The sequence below is a fragment of the Nuphar pumila genome, chromosome 7 (assembly GCF_984573655.1).
Source record: "Nuphar pumila chromosome 7, dmNupPumi1.hap1.1, whole genome shotgun sequence".
Lineage (NCBI taxonomy): Eukaryota > Viridiplantae > Streptophyta > Magnoliopsida > Nymphaeales > Nymphaeaceae > Nuphar > Nuphar pumila.
This window is the reverse complement of record NC_143255.1, coordinates 46,619,458-46,632,486: the sequence shown is the minus strand read 5'-3', so window position 1 is coordinate 46,632,486 and position 13,029 is coordinate 46,619,458. Positions and strand designations below refer to the sequence as shown.

General features: G+C 35.8%; 1 protein-coding gene across 5 annotated transcripts in view; it reads left to right on the top strand.

Annotated features, from left to right (window-relative positions):
- Positions 1-6,666, top strand: part of LOC149832161 (zinc finger CCCH domain-containing protein 27-like) — a 73,327-nt gene extending 66,661 nt beyond the window's left edge. Inside the window, exons 8-9 of one of the 5 annotated variants that reach the window (XR_016433086.1) lie at positions 3,854-3,929; positions 6,506-6,666. The gene's annotated coding sequence lies outside the window, so the exon portion shown is untranslated. The other 4 variants (XR_016433089.1, XR_016433087.1, XR_016433088.1 and 1 more) reach the window with 4 other exon arrangements.
- The last annotated feature ends 6,363 nt before the right edge of the window (positions 6,667-13,029 follow it).

Genomic DNA, 13,029 nt, shown 5'->3' with positions numbered 1-13,029 from the left:
CTGAGTACCGGGCTATGGCAACCACGATAATGGAACTTGTATGGCTTCACAGTTTGCTTAAAGACATGGGAGTTGATATTACCGAAGCCTCAAAGCTATGTTGCGACAACAAGAGTGTCATCTATATTGCGAGCAATCATACTTTTCATGAACGTACAAAAATATTGAAATGGATTGCCACTATGTTCGTGAGGAATTCTTACGAGGAACTATTGCTCTGCCATATGTCACTTCAGAATATCAGTTGGCGGACTTCTTCACTAAAGCTCTTCCGGCTCCTCGCTTCATGTTTCTTCTTGGCAAACTTTCCGTCATTTCCCCGTAAAGTTTGAGGGGGGGTGTTAAAATGTATCTAATATATATATATATATATACTGTATATTACATTAATACCCGATAGGGGTATTTTTGTAATTTCACATAGTTGTTTTAGAAAACAACTATTTTCGAATTTCACAAAATGTAATTTTCTTTTTTTATTTTTTTAGAATTCTTTTTTGTATTTTTTGAGGACTAAAAGGGGCTCCAACCATAGAGTCGTTGGAGCCCCCAACGGTCACAAATGTGACCGTTGGGGGCTCCCAACGACTCTATGGGAGCCCCCTTTTGGCTCTCCTTTTGAGGCCCTTTGACCCTCCTTTTTCCTCCTCTCCCTCTTGTATAAATAGGGGTGAACCCCTTGTGTATTTTCATTCTTGAGAGCTTTCTCTCTTCTCAATAAGAGGCTTTTTATATTGTTGCCTTCTTAAAGGCTTGTGCTTGTATTGTCCCTTTGTGGACTTGTGATATTGTCTCTTTTATTCATTGTTGTAAGTGCTTGTATGCACTCTTTATATTTCCGCAATATCTCATTACACTTGCTCCCTCCAATGATGAACATAATATTGCAGCGACAAACTCTTTCAATAGCTCCATTTGATCTCAATGTTAAACGATATGGACAGTTTTTTCATAGAAGGGCATAACAAATGTCCAACACTTTTATTCAGCTGAAAACCATACAATATGCCCCTGTTGACATTGAATTAAATGTAGACACGGGCCAACAAAATCCACAGGCTGAAATGCACATATCTGCACGAGAGCGCCATCCCATTGATAGGTGGGTGAGTTATGATGCTTTTAGTGTTGATTATCAAGTATATTTTCATACAATGATGGAGATCCAAGAACCTAAACACTACTCAGAGGCAATAAATGATTATTGTTAGATCGAGGCAATGAATGAAGAAATATGTGCACTCCCTGCATGCTGAACATGGAGGATGTTTGATAGACCCATTGACCAGAACGCGGTTGACAGCAAATGGGTGTATAAGGTGAAGCAAAAAGCCGATGGAAGTATAGAAAGATACAAAGCTCGACTTGTGGCAAAATGATACACAAGAACACAGTCTGGACTATCATGAAACCTTTAGCCCTATGATCAAAATGGAAATCATATAATTGGTATTTTCCCTTGCTGTTATGTATAACTGGAGAATGCATTAGATGGATGTAAAAAACACTTTCCTTCATGGTGAACTTAAAGAAGAGGTTTATATAGAGCAACCTCTGAGATTTGCAGAAGGTGATCTAATGAGAAAAGTATGCCTCCTACAACGATCACTTTATGGACTGAAACAAGCCTCAAGAGCTTGGTTCCAAAGGTTTTCAGATCAAATTCAAAGGTATGGATTCCAAGTAGACAATTCTCTCTTTACTTCCATAGGAAATTATGAAATTACTATACTATTGATATATGTGGATGATATTGTGACCACTGGAAGTTCTGATCAGCATGTGGCAGAGTTAAAGGAATACTTACAAAGAAACTTTTAGATGAAGGGTTTGGGGTTAGATTAATCATACTACAAACTGGTTGTTCCTATCACAGTAAAAAGTACCATAGATTTGCTTAACAAGACTGAAATGAAGGATTGTAAACCAATCTCCATGCCCATACCTGTTAATGAAAAGATGAAAATTGATGAAGGGCAACCTATTCAAGATGCGACGTCCTATAGAAGCATAGTGGGAGTGCTACAATATCTGAGTTTCACTCGTCCAGATATAGCCTATGCAGTCAGCCAAGTATCACAATTTATGCATGATCTGAGAGGACATATGAAGGTTGTGAAGCGTATTCTGAGATATATTAAAGGCACACTCAGTGATGGTTTGTGATATCACCTCGACAAATGTGATCCTCTAATTGTTTTTGGCTTCACGGATGCTGATTGGGTAGGAGATCCGGGTACGAGGAAGTCTGTGTTAGGATATTGCGTGTTCTTGAGAAGTAATCTAATATCTTAGAGTAGCAAGAAGCAACACATTGTAGCCAGATCAAGTACTGAGGCAGAATATTGTTCTATGACATCTCACAATGTGGAAATTACTTGGATTTGTCATAGTCTCACTATTTTAAATCATAAAGTTGGATGCTCCGTTATATATCGTGACAATCAAAGTGCTATCAAAATCCCATTAAATCCCATTCATCATGTCCGAACTAAGCACATTCAATTAGATCATTTTATTTCGGGAGAAAATTGAGGACAAAGAGATTGAGGCAAAGTATGTTGATTCTAATAATCAAGTGACGGACATTCTCACAAAGGGACTTACAAGAGAAAGGTTCTGGTTTTTAAAAAGCAAGCTGTCCATGATCCAAACTACATGTACAGCTTGAGGGAGGCTGGAAGAAAATTAGTGTACACAGATTTTGGATCGTGTCTGGGCAGACCCGATCCATTCTATAAAACACATCATTTTAGCTTGTAAGCTGTAATATTATTAAGGGTATTTTGGTAAAATACCAAACTCTAACCTGTAACATAAAATCAAGTGAATAGACAACAGCAATACAAACGAGAAATTAACGTGAACTGCTGCTCCTTGTTTCAACTTCTGTCTTCTTCCTCCTCTTCTCACGTTTTCATGGATCAAAATCTTACATGACCCTCCGAAGGTTCTTTCTCACAGACAATTGACTCATTGCAAGGGACACTTTATTTAATACCTCACTCATTGAGGTTATTTGGACCCAACCCTAATGCTAGACCACCCGGATCCCAAACCCAATTTCCAATCCTCCAGATATATACAGTTTCAAGTCTGATATTTACAATTCCAATCCCTTTTTGGGTGCTACCTGCACAATGGCACGGCACACCCTTCTGGCTTGATTTTGAGCTATAACACCCTGTTTTTGAACTCTTGACCTCCTTCAACTTGGAAGCCTTAAGCCCCACCTAGCTAGGTGTGCGGAGCCCTTGTCAGTGACACAAAAGGCCACTTGCTTGATGATAATTGCAGAAGGGAAGAAGGGATGGAGGATAGTGGCGAAACTAAGCTTGGTAGATGGGAACTAGAACTTTTGGTTTCTTGTGCTTTTTCATTTGAGGGTTGTCGTGAAATAACTCAGTTGATTTAAGACTATTGAGAGAAAGGGTTCTTCACTAATGAGGATCTCATTTCTTGCATTCATGTATAGTCCTGAAGACTGGGTGTTTTCTATACCTTTCTTGTAGAAAAATACAGTTTCACATAGGATTCTCAAATCCTGTCATGGTGATTTATCACTCATTTGAAGTCATGCTGTAGGTTGTTGCCAGTTTTGATGCTTCTGTTGTTCCTATTTTCCATGTTCAACAGTTGTCCACCAGGACTGGGTACTCCTTGGAATTCCTAGGATAGCCCCATTATGTGAAAAATGGAGGCACAAGATAAATGACAAGTAGAATGTGTAAAATGTCTTGGTCTTCATGCACAAAGTATGAACATGGTCTTGTTGAACAGATCCTTTTGCAGTATTTCGGCAATCCATTCATTCGTATCAGCAAGTAACTGTGAAGCGGTATCTTTTCTGCAGGTTCTGTCTTCTGGATTGGTGGCAGTCTGGTCAGTAGATCATTTCTGCTAAGAATGCAGGGCTATCACTTCAAGAGGTCTGGTACCTGACATCCTCACATTTCACATGCTGCAGTTTCATATTCTTGTTTAGCATCTGCAGTTGGTCATGAGCTTTACAGTAAACTACAGAGAATTTGTATTTAGTGCATTATTTACCCTTGATCATTAAATTTGTTGAATATAGTTCTTTTTGAGAAGTTACTATCCCGTGCCCTTTTTTTGTGCTACCAATTTCATCACTATGGCCATATGTTCTGTTATAAAGTGCAACTTTTCTATGAAATCTGAATAACTACTCTTGCTTCATTGTGAATAGTTCTTGTCTATTAATTTTGCATGCTTTCAATATTTTAATGTAAAGAGCTGATGCCTACTTTTGTTCCTTTTATTTCAACAGTAGTAATGCTCTCTTAACAATGACCTCTTGGAGTTTTTTCTTAACATATAACAAAATCACCAGCTTACTGGTTATAATTTTAGTCAAGCAAAAAGATATAAAATATTATTAGTTGCTATGAACATGAATTTTATATGGATCACCAATTTCTGTGATTTACTCTTGATATATAGAATATTGTTAGCTGGTACATACATGCATTTGATCTGCTGGTTTTCATTGCATCCAGATGATCTTGTGAATATCATTCCTGCTTTATGTTCTGTCAGATCATGATTTTTGTGGATTGACAATTTTCTTCAATTTTATTCCATTTTTCTACTCGTTGTTTGTGTATTACAATTACCACTGCCTGTACATTGGTATGTTAATCAACTCACACTAATTAGAAGGGGCAAAAGGTTGATGCCTTTCCTTTAGTATGAAACTTCATATCCTTCCTATTCATTTGAGTTCATATTGAATGTTGCCTGGGACACTGGCTGAAATCTTGAACAAGTGGGGATTCTCAACAAACAGGTGATACATATTTCGCGTAGGGTTGTGTTCTTCCAATTCAGGTTTCCACCACATTCAAGTGTCACTTTCTTGGGTGCCCCTTGAGTAATGGACAATGGTATTCCATTTCAGGTTGAATAATGTTTGGAGCTAGGCTGCTCTCTCATCATTTGCATCAAATGTGACCTAGTAATGCTGGCTACCAGTATTGGTGTTGGTTACTACAAACATATCTAGTGCAAGTTCGTCTTATCATTTTGTTGGGTGAAAACATGTGCAAGGATAAGGATAACTTGTATGGTGTAATAGGCTGTGAAATTTTAAAGCTCCTTGTCGAGAATTATGCTTAGCTTTCTCCGCAATGTTGAGGAGCTAAGGAGATGGTGAATCTCCTTTCAGATGATACCATGGAAACACCAACATATGAGAATGATTCATGCATGTCTGAATCCTCCCATCCATCTGGAACTATTTCTTTCTATGGTGTAATCTGTTTAAAACCCTTCAAAAGTCCACCTTAAGCAAAAGAAACCTGTCTTTGGTTTGTTAATATGTATTGTCTGATGGATGATAATAAAAAAATCCATTGTAATTTTGCCTTAGCGATGACATTTTGTTGAGAGCTTAAGCAGGGAGTTTGCTATTGTTCTGCAAGCATTTTATGGTGGTTTGGGTACTTTGTAGGCAATGGAGTCTAATTTCATATATCTCCTTTAGATCAACATAAGGTGCAAGTTATTCTTACAAAGGTTTGGATCAAGTGAGGATATGGCCTTTTATAAGCTTCCCAAGATCATTGAAGAAACAAATGGAAAAACTGATATTAGTGTCCAAATATGTTGACACAAGTATTTTAAAGGCATTACTCCTAAAGTCATGCCATTCTTATCCCACATAATATCCATGTTGACTGATAATATTATTGCCGCTGCATTTAACTCTTAATCGTATGTCCTAGTGTCAGGTGATATTTTCTTTCTTTTCAGTTTTTTTCATTTGCTTCGTCTTACTTGCACATAGCTGTCCTCAACTTTCACACTTTGCTGGCTCAGCTCATCTATTTTGCTCGTTTTGTACTTATGTATGCTTGCAAGCGTTGCGGCTATGCATGCTTGTGTGCTGTTGTATGGCATAAAGCAAGACCATTGAACATATGATGTTCTGTCTAGCTAGATTGGCTATGTGAGGCTTGGTATTCAGGTGGTGATGGGGTTCATGGCAGAAAAAAAGAAAAGAAAATGGGGGAAAAGAGAGGCATCTAAGGTTGAAAAAGGAAAAAAAAAAGAAAGCAAAAAAAACTCTAGTGAAAGGAAAAAAGTTGAGAAAAGAAAAATGGAGATAGCAAGTTGAGAGGAAAGGAAATCAAAGTGTCAAGGGAAAAATGAAAAAAAAAAAATCAACACAGAACAAGGAAAAAGAGAAAAGATGTAAAGTTCGGGAAAGTACCAAAAGAGGTAAAAAAGAAAGATGGATGGAGGGAAAAAATGAAAAGGAGCTAAAAGAAAAGGGGAAATGGTGATGAAAACAAAAGGAGAAAAGAATATTTTTATGCAATCTGATTCCTTTTTAATCTGCTTATGTCCTTCATTTTCCTTTTTCTACTTTCCATCTACATGACCAGCATACTCGTGCTTGCTTTCTAACTTTTATGATAGAGTTGTTTCTCTTGAATGATTGTAAGCTTCCCCAAAATGATGATCATATTTTCTATACCAGGTGGACAATGTTCATGCATGATGAGCCTGTTTTATGGACCATGAATTCTTAAAACTTGATAGTCCGGATTTACCAAATTTTAGTGGTTTCACTTTTCATATCAAATGTTGATGCCGCCACAAATTTGGATTCGCTAGTTTTCTATTTATAATGGTTTTATGTAATTCTGCTTGTCTCAGGTACTTGAGCTCAGTGCTTATGCTATTCTTAATTTTGGAACTTTGGGTTGCAATAATATGGTTCTCTTTTTCCTCCAAGCATAGTCATAAAAAATGCCAATTATCATTGCGAGATATTTAAAAGCAGTGAAAATCCTAATAATATCATTAGATTTTCCAAGTCTCACCTCTTACCAATATAGCATGATATTATTGTGATTTTATTGCGTTAATATCATGGTATTTTTAAAAGACTTGCTTTGCATCTGTTTCTCAAGATAAAGTCCTGTTACCAAATCTAATCAATTGAGACCTCATCTGATAGATTCTGGCCATCTCCTGTTGGCTTAAATTTGGATTTGGCAGCCAAATTAGGAGTAACTCAAATGGACTTACCATGTTGACTCTACAAGTGCCAAGAGTTGTCGCCATTTGCTGTCTTGGCTGACATGGTCTGATTAAGATTGCAACCAAACTGGTTCATTCTTTCAGGCTTGGTTGATGACCAACTGATATATGAACTCTGTCACACTCTGTATGGCTAGCCAGGATCAGGTGCCATCACATGGCACACTAGTGTGCCTCTGCACCTCGCTGCCCTCCATCTTTGGCTGACAGTCTGTCAGTTGTGGGGCCCAAAAGCAGATGGAGGGCAGCCATGTACAGAGGCACACTCAAAGTGTGCCATGTGATGGCATCTGATCCTGGCTCCTGTATGGCTGCCTTTCTGGAATTCCCATGAAAAGTTTTCCTATAATAAAGGGAAAAGAAAAACAAAAAGATAGCATATGAAAACGGGGGAATATACAATCAGCTACCTGACATTGTCAATTTTATTTTTTTAATAACCATTCAAGTCATACATTGAACTGCTTGAATTTTTTAGTTTTAGTCTTGAAAAATCTGGTTCAGATTCGTCTTCCACGCTATGTTTGCAAATTAAAGGCAATTTAGCTGTTTTATCGAGGTTGGTCCCAGAAAATCTAATTGGCCTAGTTGGTTATGTATCCAAACCCGGATAAAATGGCCCGTTGACTTTGTTTTTTTTTTTTTTTTTGGGGGGGGGGGAGGGGATATATAAACAAAGGCTTTTAGTGATTTTGATATCACATGGTACCATAGGATTCAGATCAGTCGAGATCCGGAATATATTATGAGCACTCGGTTGCTTTTATCTGCGTTGCTTGAATGGGGACAAGATTGACCTGACCCTTGTTCAAACGGTTCCAATCCTTGGACTAAATCAAGGTCAACTGTGTTAGTGTACGGCCATGTATCTTTTTATCGTGATTCGTGTGAGCTTGTCCCACCTGGCTGGGAGGTGGCTTGGTTCGTCTTATGATTGACGTTTGGAGTTCATGTGCGAGAAGGGGTATTTCTTGATGGGCTGTGTGAGAATAGGCATGGTCAACGTTTCACCTCTCTGCGCTAAAAAAAAAAACTAGTGGTTTAACTTTTTATAGACATTAAAAAATATCTCTTTATTGCATAAAAAAATTAAACATCATAACATTTACGTGGTTATTAATAAACTGCTCATAACTTGTGATTGGCATGTGCTTATGTTTAGAAATTATTGAGTAAAATGATTTAGAAACAGGTGTCATAGGTGATCGACGCTTCTTTAGATTAGAAATTATAGTATTTCTTAGCAGGTCGGTGCTTTTGCAGTTTCATGAACGTGGAGGTAATTATTGAGATTTGAATGCTTTTTGCAGTTCAATGAATTCTGAAGGTAATTATTAGGGCTTGAAACATGAGTTGATGGGGGCGTTCTGGATATTCTTTGTAGGCTTGGCTCAATACTGTGTCTAGCTTGGCTGTCGTTGGTGAATGTTGGTTTGTGACTTCCATTCTCAAGGGGCCCAAGGGCCTGGAGAGAGAGAGAGAGAGAGAGAGAGAGAGAGAGAGAGAGAGAGAGAGAGAGAGAGCTTGATAATTTATAACTGTACCTGGACCTACCATGTGGGTTGGGTGAACTTAAGACCTACCTGATAGATTCGCTTGGATTATACGGTACATCAGTGTCAGAACCGGAGACAGTGATCTTGAAGGTTGGATATAGCCTAAAGTTCCAATAATAGTGAACAAAATAAACCGATTGAGCTGGATCTGGTCCGTTATTATAATTGTTTGTGCCCAACTTGATAAGAGTAGAACCATAGTTGTGTTGGGACTTTATATTTACCGAGCATACTCGTATCACGTATTGATATGAAACTCGTTTTAGAAACCATGAATTGGAATGCAAAAACTAAATAAACTTATCCTTAATAAGCTTCAAAACTTGCCTCAAATGCTTAAGAGCCTTGGAACACGAGATTTAACTTGTTGCGTATCAGAAATATCATTATAGTTTTGCAATGATGAATTATTTGTTGGGGTTTTGTCTCAAAATTATGTGGGAACTTAGCTAAGCCTACCTATTACCCATTATTTGTCTAATAAGCTAAGTTCCGGATGGAAACCATACCTCTTTGAAAAGTTTAATTCTAGTTTGAAGGAGAGAGCGTCGTACATGCGAGTCTATCTGAGGTACAATTGCTTTCATGGACAAGGCCCATTGGGGCATTCAACTTTGGACATTGGACTTTGGCTTTAGCTTTGTTGGGTTTGGGTTTAGGTTCAGGTCGGTTTGGTTTGGTCTGGCTCTTGGCTTATCTTTGACCATTCTTTTTGGCTTTTGGGGTGGTTTTATCCCCAAAACTTTGATCGATTCATTTAATAGGCTTTTGACTGTTCGTCAAAACTGTTCATTTTTTACTTAGACCTAGTCAACCCAACCATTGTAGCCACCTTTGACCTTGACCTAGACTGTCCAACATCTTTGCATGTGACCATTTATGGTCAAACGGTCCTCCAGCCTTCCCACTGTTTCCATACTGTTTGACCCTATTGACCTTTTGACCAACACTTTTATTTTAGACCGCTTTGGACATGTGAGGGTCATTCTCAACCATTTGACTGCTCTTTTGCAACTCCCTCCTATCGGTTGGACCCTCTTAAAGGACATTTATTTTGTTGCCATTGGATTCTTTATAGCTAGCTGGTGGACTGTGAGCTATATACCCCAACTCTCTCATTTTCATCCTCTCCCTCTATAGCAGCCTCAACCTTAACTTAGTCAAGAGTCTGTCCAGTTGATCTTTGGGTGTGTTCAGTCCTAGTCAAGTAAAGATGCTAATAAAGGTAGTCTTTTTCGGATTGATCCATTTCACCTAGTGCAAGGTGTGAGCCGATCCTTGCGAGTAAAAAAACTTGATTGTATTTTGAGAGCGAAGTAGCATGAATACCCATTGTAACAAGAACTTGTTTTTAACTGAGACAACTATCACTTTAAAGACAACACGTTTAAAGCATGCCTCTGAGCCTGACTGATGCAAGCTTAGTTGATATACCTATTGAGTTAATTTTTCAATAATTTTAAAGTGATAATTTTGCAAAATGGTGATAACCGTGAAGATTGACAACCAAGAGTTGCCCAAGTTGTCCCAATTCAATGGCACTAACTTTAAAAGGCAGAAATACAAGGTTCACATTTTTCTTACAAATGTGCACATTGTATACGTGCTCATTGAGGTGTGTCCAGAAGAACAAGAGAACATGACCATCACTGAAGACCAAAAAAGGAGAAGATAGAATGAGGATGACTTTGTGTCGTAGTCACATCGTGAATACGCTCTCGAACAAAGTGTTCGGCCTCTAGTTGGAAGTTGGTATGGCTAAGGAGTTGTGGGAAGCACTCAAAAGCAAATATAAGATGGATGATGAATAATAAGTATATGGTTTTCAAGTTTTTTGATGATAGACCATTATTGCCTCAAATTCATAAAACACCAGTTCATTAGGGTATGCACCTGCAATTATTAAAAATGTGCCTTTATCTTAGAAAAATTATTGAAATAAATTAAAATATAAAAATAAAGAGTTTATCTTATAACAATTTCTTAACATCTTAAAATTAAGGAAAAATCTTGTTTTTGAGATACGAAAGATAAAATGAAAGAAGTTGATACTAAGGTGAAAATGATTGAGTGTAAGCGAAGGTTCAAATATGAACTATGAAGCATAAATAAGAAATCCAAGAGTGTTTCTAAGAAGAAAGATTCTATTTCTTGCTATACTTGTTGTAAATTGGGTCACTATGTAAGAAAACATTGACATAAAAAGAAATTTTAAGGCAATAAGATTAGTAAACCCGATGATAGTTTGGTGGCAGTATTGAGTGCGATATTTGTCACCAATTCATATAAATGATGATATATTGATTTTGGATCAATAATCCATTCATGTAATGACTATAGTATGTTTAAAACATACGAAGTCCTAGAAAAGTCAACAATATCTACATGAAACATTCACACGAATCAAAGGTTCATGGTAAATAGAGTGTAGAGCTTCACTTCACATCTGAAAAGTGCCTAACCCTTCAAAATGTGTATCACGTATCTATCATAACGCTAAGTCTTATCTTTACCTACCTGCTTACAACTTATGATTTTAAGGTTGTAATAAAAACCATCGATATTATACTGTCAAAGAGTCACAATTTTGTAGCATAGGGTACTCTATTAGTTATTCAAGTTTAATTTGATTAATAAAGATTATTTTGCTTCTATTTATATGCTTGATTCGTATGACATGCCATGCTAGACTAGGATATGTTAATTATAAATCTTTGAAAAATATGGGTAATTCAAGACTTATTCCAAAATATAAATTTGAGCATGTAGGAAAATATATTTGCATTCAAGCCAAGTTTGTGAAAAGACATTTATCAAGCATTAAAAGAAATTCAAAATTACTTGGTTTAATGTATAATGATGTGTGTGATTTGAAAAATACTCCAACTTGTAGGGGTAACAACTAGTTTATAACTTTTATTTATGATTTTTTAAAATATGCTTATGTTTATCTCAAGAAAACTAAAGATAAATCTTTTAAAAAAATTAATAATTTCAAAGCAGTGATTAAAAATTTTCATAATTGCAAAATAAGATCCTTTAGATTTGATAAAAGTGGTTAATATCTTTCAAATAATTGTATTAAATTTTACAAAATTTATGGGACACAGAGATAAAATGTTGTTTCATATACTCCTTAACATAATGGTGTAGTTGAATGAGAGAATATGACTCTGGTAGATATGGTTAATGCTTATAAGTTCTGAAATGACATATAATCCATGGGGTGATGCATTGTTTAATGCATGGCATATCTTAAATAGAGTTCCCTATTGTGATTTGTACACATCTTATGAGCTTTACAAAGGTAAAAAAACAAATTTGAGTCATTTGAATGTTTGGGGTTGCATTACTTATGTAAAGTTTACTAAACTAAAATTAACTAAACTTGATCTGAAATTAATCAAACTTGATTCAAACACATCTATTATAACTATGATCGCTTTGACTTTCATTTTCTAACTTGAAAATCACCAAATGAATGTTAAAACTGTATTTTTAAATGATATGTTAGATGATGATATTTATGTAAAATAATTTGAAGGTTATGTAGTACTAAGTCAAAAGAAGAAAATTTGCAAATTATTGAGGTCTTTTTATGGTTTGAAACAATTTCCTAAACCGTGGCATAAAATTTTTGATAATGTGATAATTTCATATGAATTTATGGTCCATGATTTTGATAAATGCATATATAGCAAAGTAAAGTAGAGCAAATGATATCATTATTTATTTGCATGTCAATGATATGTTAATCATGAACAATAGTATAAAATACATAAATGATACCAAATGATTTCGTTAAATTATTGATATATTAATTAATGTATCATATCTGTTATGAATGAAGCTAGACCTGATATGATCTTTTGCATGAGTAAGTTGGGTTGATATACTAGTAACCCAGGATAAGAGCATTTTCTGATGTAATTGAGAGGAACTCTATATTACAAGATATTTTATCAACGATAATCCATTGTACTTAAAGGTTCAGTGATGCAAACTAGAATTTTGATTCTAATGAATCATTATCCGCAAATGCATAATTTTTTACCCTTGAATTTGACATAATTATTTTCCAACTCAAGAAGCAAACTATGATAACCCATTTTACGATATAAACAGAGTTGATAGCATTAGCTTCAACTAATATGAAAGATGAATAATTAAAAAATCTCTTGATGTACATACCATTATGAGATAAGTTGGTACCGCAAATAGATATGTATTGTGATAATCAAACAATGATTTATAAAGTGAAAAGTAATATTCATGGAGAAAAATAATGTCAAATAAGTTTAAAGTATAATTATATGAATAGTTTACTCAAGTCAGCAGTAGTCTTAATTAAGTATGTAAAATCTTATCAAAACTTAGCAGATATATTAATAATAAAACTTTC